The sequence below is a fragment of the Sciurus carolinensis genome, chromosome 9 (assembly GCF_902686445.1).
Source record: "Sciurus carolinensis chromosome 9, mSciCar1.2, whole genome shotgun sequence".
NCBI lineage: Eukaryota > Metazoa > Chordata > Mammalia > Rodentia > Sciuridae > Sciurus > Sciurus carolinensis.
Genome location: NC_062221.1, coordinates 21,296,087 through 21,306,945, shown reverse-complemented (window position 1 = coordinate 21,306,945; position 10,859 = coordinate 21,296,087).

Genomic DNA, 10,859 nt, shown 5'->3' with positions numbered 1-10,859 from the left:
ATAGAGGCCATGCAGTACAGACTGCATTTTGATTCGTTGTACACAAGTGGGGTACAACTTTTCATTTCTATGGTTGTACACAATGTAGATTCACACCGTTGGTGTAATCATACACGTACGTAGGGTAAAACTGTCTGTCTCAGTCTACTATCTTTCCTTCCCCCACCCTCTCCCCCCTCTTATTTTCCTCTACACAATCCAAAGGTTTTTGTTTGTTTGTTGGTACTGGGGGTTGAACCTAGGAGCACTTAACCACTCACTGAGCCACATCCTCAGTCCTTTTAATTATTCTTTGTTTTGTTTTGAGACTTGGTCTCACTAAGTTGCTTAGGGCTTGGTTAAATTGCTGAGGCTGACCTTGAACTTGCGATCCTCCTGCCTCAGCCTCCTGAATCACTGGGATTACCAGTGTGCATCACCATGCCCAGCCAGGGCTTCTGGATTGGATCTGTAGCACTCACTGCACAGAATCAGTTCTCAGTAAGACAGTATTTACTGAACGTGCAAACAAGTGATAGGATGCGAGGCCAGGGGCAACCACGGACAGAATTTAACCTGGAAAGTAAAGGAATCCTACCTGCATTTTTGAGAGATCTCCTTGATTAGTATGGAGAATGACTTCAGCTCTACTATTTCTTTCTTTCTTTCTTTCTTTCTTTCTTTCTTTCTTTCTTTCTTTCTTTCTTTCCTTCTTTCTTTCTTTCTTTCTTTCTTTTTGGCTTATAAGAATTTTTATATTCTTTTTGGTTATACATGGCAGTAGAATCCACTTTGGCATAATTATATAGGCATGGAATATATCTTGTTCTAATTCAGATCCCAGTGCCTCTCTTCCCCTTCCTTCTCCCACTGCTCACTTCCCTTGATTGATCTTACTACCATTTTTACCCATAGTTTTTTTTAAAATTAATTTCTTGTGGATGAATACGATGATGCGATTCACTGTGGTATATTCATAAATGTACGTAGGAAATTTAGGTCAGGTTAATTCCACTGTCTTTCCTTTTCCCATCCCTGCTCCCTTTTCTTCATTCCCCTTTGTCTACTCCACTGAACTTCTAATCTTTTCCCCCTCCCACAGTTAGGGATGGGGAAAAGATTAGATTCTTCTTTATGGCTGAGTAATACTCCATTGTGTGTGTATATACATACACACACACACAGAGACACACACACACATGTACTGTATTTTCTTTACCCATTCATCTGTTGAAGGGCACCTAGGTTGTCAGCTCTAGTATTTCTGTCTATACCTTTATTCTCAGAGTTAGTTGTTTCACCCTTCCTTGATGTAAGACTTAGGGTTATATTCACAGAGATAAGAGATGAAGTTATCGACTGATTCTGACTCCCCATGATTTTCAAATATATCTATAAATGCATGCCTACAGTAGAATCAACTTAATCAACTTGGGTGGAATGAAAGAGAGTGTCCAGATTAGTGAGATGTTCTGGAGACTGGAGGTTGGGGTTGAACACACGCTGTCAAAGTGTTTGGGCTCAGGGTCCTGGTTGCTACCTGGAGCCCTCTGGGTCCAGCCGTGGGAAGAGCTCAGGTTCCTGATCCCCAGCACTTTACTGATGGATGGAGGGTGGATGTCAGGATTGTCCTCTCCCCGTGACTTCCCCATCCTGGCAGCTCTGATGGCGGAGGGTCAGAGGTGCCGCGATGGGCGGCTCTCTGGGTGCCCAGGTTGTCTCCAAGCTGTGAGTCAGGGCTTGCTCTGCCTTTTCCCTGTGCCCCGTTCTGGTGCCTGCCTCCTATTCAGCAGCCTTCTTCAGGTTCCTGGGACCCTGCTTTCCCACTGACTGTCCTTCCCCACGTCCTCCAGCATGAACTGCAGGCCAGGCCTGCCCACAGCCAGGCCTCTCTGGTGCTGCCTGCTGCCTACTCGGTAGGGATTGCTCTGTCTTGTACCAGAAAGGCTCCTAACCACCTGCCCTGCCCACTGTCCCCCAGTGAAGGGCTGAGTGGGCTTAGCTGGGGTATGTACCACCCACCCGTCCCCTGTCCAGTAGCCTCCTGGACCCAGGGTGGTCATCTGACCATCACAGCCCAGTCCGCCATCTGAGGTTCTGAGTCTGGGCTCATGTCAGGCCAATACAGATTCCTCCCTTGGGAACACAGAGAACAGAAAGAATTGGGCCCTGAGCTTCCGGACTGAAGGAGCAGAGCCCTGGCGTAGGGACAAGGCGGGACAGCCCTGTGGGTACAGAGTCCATACATAAGCAGAGGGTGCTGGACAGAGGACAGGGAGGGGAGATGGAGTAGGAAGCGGGAAGTAGGGCGGCAAGTGGGAGGCTTGCCTCACAGTCCTCTAGCTCCTGGTAGCCTTTACATCCCAGTTTGCCCATAGCTTGGTGCCCCTGTTTCACTCCAAGGCATCTGACAAGAGTTTTGCACCTCCTTGACCAACCCTATTTCAAAAAGTTGGTTTGGGAGGTCTCTGTAGTTTTTTGATGCCAAAGATTCCATGGGACTCTCTCAGTAGGACTCTGTCACTGGTGTGTGCCTGGGACTGATGTATCTTTCCAGAGGTTGCAGTGCATGTGGATACCCACCCAGGCCATCTGAGCTCCATGCCAGGGGGCCATCTGTCTGCATCCTGGCCCTCCCACTTGGCTCATCTTGCTTCCTGAAGCCCCCTGGGTCCAGCTGTAGGAAGTGTCTGGCAGTGAACTTGTGTACACTGGTGTCACTTGGTCTTTTCAATCACTGCGCAGAGAAACAGGCTCCCAGGTGCCCAGGTCCAATGCTATTGACCCAGACATGCTTTATACTATGTGGCCAGTATTTTGATTAGCATGTGGGTACCTTCATCTTAGCCAAGGGAGGAGGACTCAATTGGAGCCTGAATTAATTTCCCTCTTCAACTAAAAGGGGAACCTGGTTTGGTAGGTTAATAGCATAGATGTGGATAGCCAGGCTGGAGGGTTTTGGGGAAGTGGAAAGTGAAATGTTCTGGACTTTTGGCTCCAGCCTTTGGTCCATGTCAAGATTTCAGACAAGCAGGCCCAACTTCTGTGATCTGTGCACTCAGAAATTTCCTGTGCCCTGCCATCTTGAACTTCTTATAACCATTTCACAAAGGGCCTTGTATTTTCATGTTGCAATTGGCCCTGAAGAGGAAGAAGCAAGTTCTGCAGACAAACTCCAATATTGGCCCTTCCCCAGCTCCCACATAGATTATTCCAAGGCAACTTCAGATACACAGATCTGGGTCTGATCAGTGTAAGTTCTTGCCAAAGGCTTTGCTGCTGTTTGTAAGCAGATATTTTTGAGTGTCCTTGCTGTGCCAGGCACTATGCACCATTCAGAACGCTCTTCCTTCAGGGGGCGGGTGGAGAGAGGTACAGAACGGGGTCTTCCACATTCAGCAGCACTTGATCTGGCCTAGCCATGCAAAGGGAAGAGCCTTCCTGAAGGAGAAGACACCTGAGTGGTGGACGATGACAGATCAGCCAAGTGAAACTAAGGAGAAAATCTTCTAGGCAGAGAGAGAGCCAGAGCAGAGAGCTGAGGACATGGAGAGTCACTGCATGTTCAAAGAGTTTGATTCTCAGGGAGGACACAGCATGAGGCTGGAGTGACTGGAGATGAGGCTGGAGGGACCAAGGGGGTCCAGACCACAGGGCTTTTCTATACTCAAGGGAGGTGGAATCCTTGGCATCAAATGAGGAGCCACACAGCGTTCAGAAATAGGGACACAATCAGATTTGCGTACCGGACAGATTCCTTGCATGACTGTGGTGTGAGTCTGGATTAAGGGCAGGGAGCCTGTAGGGTATCTGTAACATGCTACCAATTATTGGGAATTATCTCCAGCTAACTAGACCAGAATTTTCCAGTAACAAGGATTTCATTTTTCTCCCTGAAGACTTTGCCTACAGATCCAAATTTCCCAAGACTGGCTTTAAAGTTACTAAAGCTCTAATTAAGGAAAGGAAAGGTTTTAACAGTGACTAGAGGCGTTTTTCCTTCTCTTCCTCTTCACAGTGCCAAAAGGTACCCAGAACCCTCCTCTCTTCTCAGTCAGCATTGGCATCCCCTCCTAACTCTGGGCCTGACCGGGCAGGAAACCCTGGGACAGGAACTCCTTCCATGACTGACGCTCTAGACGGAGTATCTTCTCCAAGTGCCTGCTCATGGGAAAGCCCTACTCCCCAGGTAGAGTGGTATGGTAGGTAGAGGTCTAGTCCCTCAAAATTCTGCCCTCTGGTTATTTAATCAAATGCTAATCAAAGACCTGCTGTGAAAGGACTTTGAAGATAGAGTTAAAGTTGCTAATTAGCTGGATTTCAGATAGAGAGATTAGCCTGGGTTTTTCTGGTGGGCCCAATGTAATTACCTGAGCCCTTAAAAGCAGAAGAGAGAGGAGGAAGAGATTCTGAGCATGAGAAAGGTTTGATGTGCTGTTGCTAGCTTTAGGATAGCAAGGACCAGAGAGAGGTTTCTAGAAGTTAAGAGAAGCCCTTTAGTCAGCAGCAAAACAGGCACCGCAGCCCTACAACTTCAAGGAATAGGATTCTTCTGACAACCTGAGTAAGTTCGGAAGCAGTTTCTCCCCCAGAGCCTCCAGCGAGGAGCAGTTTTCTATACCTTTTTTTTTTTTTTTTTTTTTTTTTTTAAATCAAAGCAAGCCAGAGTGTATGGTTTTCAAGGTCCACAAAGCAGAAGAGCTTTGGGTGGTTCTGTAGTGAGGGAGGTATGATTTCAGGTGAACTCTGATGCTGGCTAAGACATAGGGAACAGTCCGTGCTCTTCATTGGATCTAGGTTTCCCAAGAGTCAAGCACTAAGGGACTGAATGGTTCTGAGTGGGATCCTGGACCAGAAGGACCAGCATTAGCTAGGAACGAGAAGAAAAGCAAATCTCTGGGCCCCTGGGACTTGCTGAGTCAGAAAGTGTGGGGGAGACAGAAGCTGTGTTTCCAGGAACCCTTTGATAATTCCCATGCCTGTTCACCTTTGAGGGCCTCCTGTGTAACTCTAGCATCTGAGTCTCAACCTGGGTCACACGTTAGGGTCACCTGGGACACTCTCAAAATTCCAGCTGCCTAGAACCTACGTGACACCAATTTACTCAAAATCTCTGGGATGAGACCTGGACACTGGTAATTTTTTGCTTCCCCAGTGACTCTTCTCAAGTACCTGCCACATGACTTACGCTCCGTAAGTATTTCCTAACTGGGTAGATGGCTAATAATCTCTGAAAAATCTTTGATGTTAGCGATCATTCTCCCACAGAGTAACCCCAAAGCATGACCCTCGGAGGCCCCAGGGTGGTGTGTGTGTGTGTTTTGGGAGGGATGGGGGCATCCGACTCTTTGAGAAATGGCAGCCTTGATCCCGATTGCCCTTCTTTCCTCTGAGCTCTGTTCTAATCTCTAATCTGGCCTACTTACATTTACCTAAAGGACCAGAGGTGAAGTACAGGTATAGGGAAAGAAACTTTTTTCTTTTTCTTTTTTCTTTTTTTTTTCTTTTTGGTATCAGGGATTAAATCCAGGGCACTTAACCACTGAGCCACATCCCCAGTCCTTTTTTTGTATTTTATTTATAGACAGGGTCACTGAGTTGCTCTGGGCCTTGCTAAATTGTTGAGGTTGACTTTGAACTCACTATCCTCCTGCCTCTGCCTCCTGAGCTGCCAGCATTACAGGTGTGTGCCACTGAACCTGGCAAGAACCCATTTATAAGAGCTATTTCTGTTTCCTCTTACATCCATGTCTGCAGGGCTCACTTTTGAGACACTGGGGAACTATATTACACCAGCTCCTTTAGCACATCTAGAACTTTCTCCCATCGGTGTGCAGAACTGGCACACTAAGGCTACTTTTCCTCTCTTGGGGATGCTTTCCCAGTTAAGGTTAAGCTGACAGCAAGTGTGTGGTGGCTCCTTATCTTTGCGGTTCAGTCAGGCTTCTCCAGCAAGTGGACAACAGAGAGACCCAGACAGCAATTTTCAGATCTGGTTGCCCATCAAAAATCTTCTGGAAACAGTGGTTTCCACTATGTCTCCACTATTTCTACTACTATTTCTACCCGTTTCTACTAGAACCACTAGACCCACTAACGGGAAGCTCCATAGTGGATCTCTGAATCCGTATTTTCAGATTCCCCAGGTGATTATGGTATAGCCAGCCTATGCAAGTTTGGAAATCACTGCATTCTGAAGTACTGTTTTCATGAAGTTATACTATTTCCAGAAAAAGAAAATGTGTCTCAAAGTTGTTAAACATAAACCAGCATTAGCAAAAAGATTGTATAAATAATGCTATGTTATTTTGAGTAAAAATTAGAGAAATGCAAACACTTTGGAACAGTTACAATTCTTTCCATTTCCATTTCTTTCCCACTAACTGAACTGCCTTCTCAAGATTTAGCAGTACTTACTTTTAAAAAACATTTTTATTAGTGCATTATGGTTTTACATAATTGTGGGAATCTTTTTGACATATTCATAAAGGCATATAACATAATTTACTCCTTTTTGACCCTCCTGCTTCTCTCTCCCCTCCTCCTTCCCTCTGATTCCCTATCTTTAGGCTATTGGTCTTCCTTATATTAGTTTATTTTTTAATGGGTGCGTTATAGTTTATACATAAAGAGGAACTCATTGTGATATATTTAAACATGCATATAGTGTAATTTGGTCAGAATGAAGATTTAGTGGTACTTCTTATCTTGAGTCTCTGATTTCATTATTTAACTCTCTTCCCCTTGCGGATTTGAGACATTAAGCTAGTGTGTTTGTAGCCAATTCGAATTATTTTTCCTTTTTTCACTTCCAAACCACAATCATCAGTTAACTGTATTACTGTGGATGAGGGGTGATATAATTTGATCTCCCTTATCCAGCATCCTTAGGTTCACCTTACTCCCAGCAAGTAGGAAAGGAAAAATATAAATAGATAAGTCACAATATGATCCGAGCCCACTCCGGAGTGCTCCTCTTGTGTCTGTTTTGCTTTAATCACTAGTACATGTGCTAATTAGCTTCAAAGTCTTTCAAAGTTACAGCTTGTGTTGATGCTAATTTGGAAAACAATGATAAGATTTACACACCAAATACTTTGCTCCTGATTCCCTTAGCAACCATCTCCCAATTTTATCCAAAATTCAATCCATGTTGGCCAGAAGGTAACTTTCAGAATACATCAGAAGTCAGTCTTCTCTCTCCCATTCCTGGGCACTGACATGCTTCAGATGAGGTTCTTGGGGTAGGGCAACCCAGCCTCCGCGGTCCACTCCACTGATTCTGCTGACTTCTTGAACACAGTGGCTCTTCTGTTCCTTCTCCAGGCTGGGTGGAGGCAGACAGACTGAAGGACTAGAGAAAAGAAATCCATGCCCATCTCCACCCTCAGAAGGCACTAACTAGATCAGGAATTTTTCTAGCTGCAGTCCACCGACCCTTGGAAAGTACCCAGAATACACACACACACACACACACACACACACATTTTGGTACCGGGGATGGAACCCAAGGGTGCTTAACCACTGGGTGGCATCCCCAACCCTTTGAATTTTTTATTTTGAGACAGGGTCTCACTAAGTTGATTACAGCCTCACTAAGTTGCTGAGGCTGGCTTTGAACCTGTGATCCTCCTGCTTTAGCCTCCCAAACTGCTGGGATTATAGGCATGTGCTGTCATGCCCAGCTACCCAAAATATTCTTAAAAGAAAAATTTAAAGCTCTATGCATTCTGGATTTCTGACTTGGGGGGAAAATTACCAGGTATGAAAGGCTACTTACAAACATGCTGCTGAACTCAGGGTGCAGATATCATGCCGGAAACCAGACCTAGCCTTCCAGGGTAGATGGGGTTAAAGCAGCACAGGCACACAGAGCAGGGGCCTCCTAGCCAGGCCTGTCTGAAACGTCAGTCTTGGCTGCCCTATTGCCCTCTCCCCTGGAGGCAATATGGGCATTGTCCTCTTTTGGTGCCAGGAGAGGAGGTAGATGGGAGAAACCTGACCCTTTAATGCCAGACACTGGGTGCAGCTGATAGAGGACCGGATCCTCTTGCCAGACTTGGCTGGCCTCCCTCGCTGTTCGAGGCAGCATTAGGAAGATTGATTTCTGCTAGCCAGCCATAATGGGAGACTGTAATGGCTGCAATGGAGACACTTGGCTTGTGGACACCTTGTACCGGTGCCAGTCGCTTCGGGTGAGTGGAGGGGAAGCCAGGCAGGTCTCCATGTTTTTCTGTTTTCTCTTCCCTTCTGCCCTTCCTTCTTCTCCCTTCCTTTCCTTCTTTTCCATTTCCCTCCTCTCTTTCTGCTTCTTATTACCTGCCTCTTGGTCTGGAAATCCTCCGTGTGGGAAGGACTCAGAACTCCTCTTGACTTTGGATGCACAGTACCCTCTTATTAGATATCTCCGTTGTCTCTGCCAGTGGTGCACGTGGGTTGAGCCTCTGCAGCACCACAGGATGAGGAGGTGGGGTGCCAACCCTACTCAATGATATTCTAAGATGGCCTTCACAATTGCAGGAGAATGCCAGCTTTTCCCAAGAGGGAGTAGAGAGCTGGTTAGCACAGGAGCTGAAAGGTGGTTCCCAGGAGCACAGCTTCGTGCCTGTTTGTTCCCCTGTAGCCTTTTGGAATGAGGAGAAGGGAATTTGGCTTCCAGTAAGTGGAGGCAACTCTCCAGGCTGTTGTGACCAAAGCACGGTGGTTAGCAAGTCCACTTTGGGGAGGTTGTCTCCAAATTCCAAAGTGCGGGGAGCTGTGTTGTCCTTTTCCACACACCCCTGGGTCTGCAGAGAGTGCCTTTCCTGTGTGGCTTGCCAGCCCCAGCCTCCGTCAGCTGCCTCTGTGTTCATAGAGGCAAGAGGGTGGGAGGGGGTCAGAAGCTGGCTGGGTGGAGAGCAACTGCAGCTGCTTCCTGGCTCCCCTGCCCCTTTGGAGGCTGTAAGATCCCGCTGCTGTGTGCTGCCACCAGCATGCAAGAGTGGGTCAAGCCCTCACTTATGGGCGGCACTCTGGTGGGCTTCCTTCCTGAGGGAGCAATCCTCATGCCTGGAAGAGAACTTTGGCAGCCGCTCAAGCCACTCCATAGCTCAGGCAAAGTGACACCTGAGTCTGTTTGGAGCATTAAGTCCCAGGAACTGCTGTTACTAGTGGGCAGGATGGGGTAGGGGAGTCAAGTGCACTCTGCCGTGTTACTTCTGTCCTCGATGTAGAGTGAACAATCTCCATGAACATGATACTTCAAATCACAACTCAGAATAACAAGGACTTTACATAAATGAGTCCTGCCATTTCTTCAACTTTGTGTCCTACGTCTTCAGCTATTTGCTCCTCACTAAGTCTTCAGCTCCCTCTGCCCTCCATTGATATTCGTTTACATTCCTTTGGGGCACACATTGTGCAGAGTTGGCCCTTCTACCTTGGGTCAAGGGAGCTATGAGTTTGAATCCCCGTTTCAGGAAGACATTTCCTGAGGCTTGCCCTGAAGGGTATGGTGGGTGGCATATCCTTCAAGGTGAGGTAATGCCCGTTTGGCCTAAGGTGACTGTGTTAGTCAGTTTTCCATTGCTGGGACAAAATACCTGAGAAAAACAACTTCAAGAAGGAAAGACTTATTTTGGTTCCTGTTTTCAGACAAGGGTATCTTGCTTCATTGTTTCTGGGCCTGTGGTGAGGGAGAGCATCATGGTAGACAAGGAGTGGTGGAGATGAGCTGCTTACCTCATGGTGGCCAGGAGATAGAGAGAGAGGAGAGAGAGAGAGAGAGAGGCGGGGGGGAGAGAAAGAGAGAGAAAGAAAGAGAAGGAGGAGGAGGAGGAGGAGGAGGAGGAGGAGGAGGAGGAAGAAGGGGCTAGGAACAATAATAAGCCTTTCAAGGACACATCTCCAGTGACCCACTTCCTCTAAATAGGCCCCACCTCCTGGTTTCCATCACCTCCCAATAGTCCACTAAGTTGTGAATTCATTAATGGATTAATCCAATGATGAGGTTCGAATCTTCGTGATCCAATCATCCCCCCGCAAAGATCCCACCTCTGAACCCTGCTGCCCTGGGCACCGAGCCTTTAACACATGAGCTTTCTGGGGACAGTTCATATCCAAAGTATAACAATGACTCTTCAGAGAAGAGGTCAGTTCTGAACAGATTGACTCATCTCCCAGGAAAGAGGAATCTAGGGGGCTCCAGCGCCTCCAATATACCTCCAAATAAACTGCATTCTAGTCTGTGTCTCAGCTCTCCTAACAACATATTCAAGTTCCCATTTGCCCATTGGGTTCTGGGGGTTCTTTGGGGCAATGGTGGCATTGTCCATCCAGTGACCCCTCCTCTCTCCACTGTTGGTTTGATGTGGAGAGATACCTCTCCTTCCCACCTCCTCATTCACACTGTCACTCAGCTGTGGACCTGTGTCATTCTGCCAGCCGGGTACCTTTTCTCTTTTCTTCATCAGGTCTACACAGTAAGAACTCTCTGCTGAAATGGCAAAAATACCAAGCATTACTAATATGGTCAACTGCTTCCTTAGAAAGTTACCTCCTCACCCATTATATATAAAGGTAGAAATCTATGTGTTATTGTAGGACTGGTTAACTCACTTCCCTTGCAGGTAGCCCGGCTCCTCTGGGATGCCCTGTGTCATAACCCTGACACTCGCCTAATTCTCGCCAATCCCTAGAGAGTCAGATGCTATTCTCCATAGTTCTAATCATCAACTAGTTCTGGATCAGTTCTGTTCAATAGGAATACAATGCAAATCACAGGTTTTTTTCTAGTAACCATATTAAAATCAAAAGGAAATTCATTTTAATAATATAATTTAACTCCATACATTCAAAAATTATCATTTCAACACGTAGCCTATATAAAAATTATCTGTAAG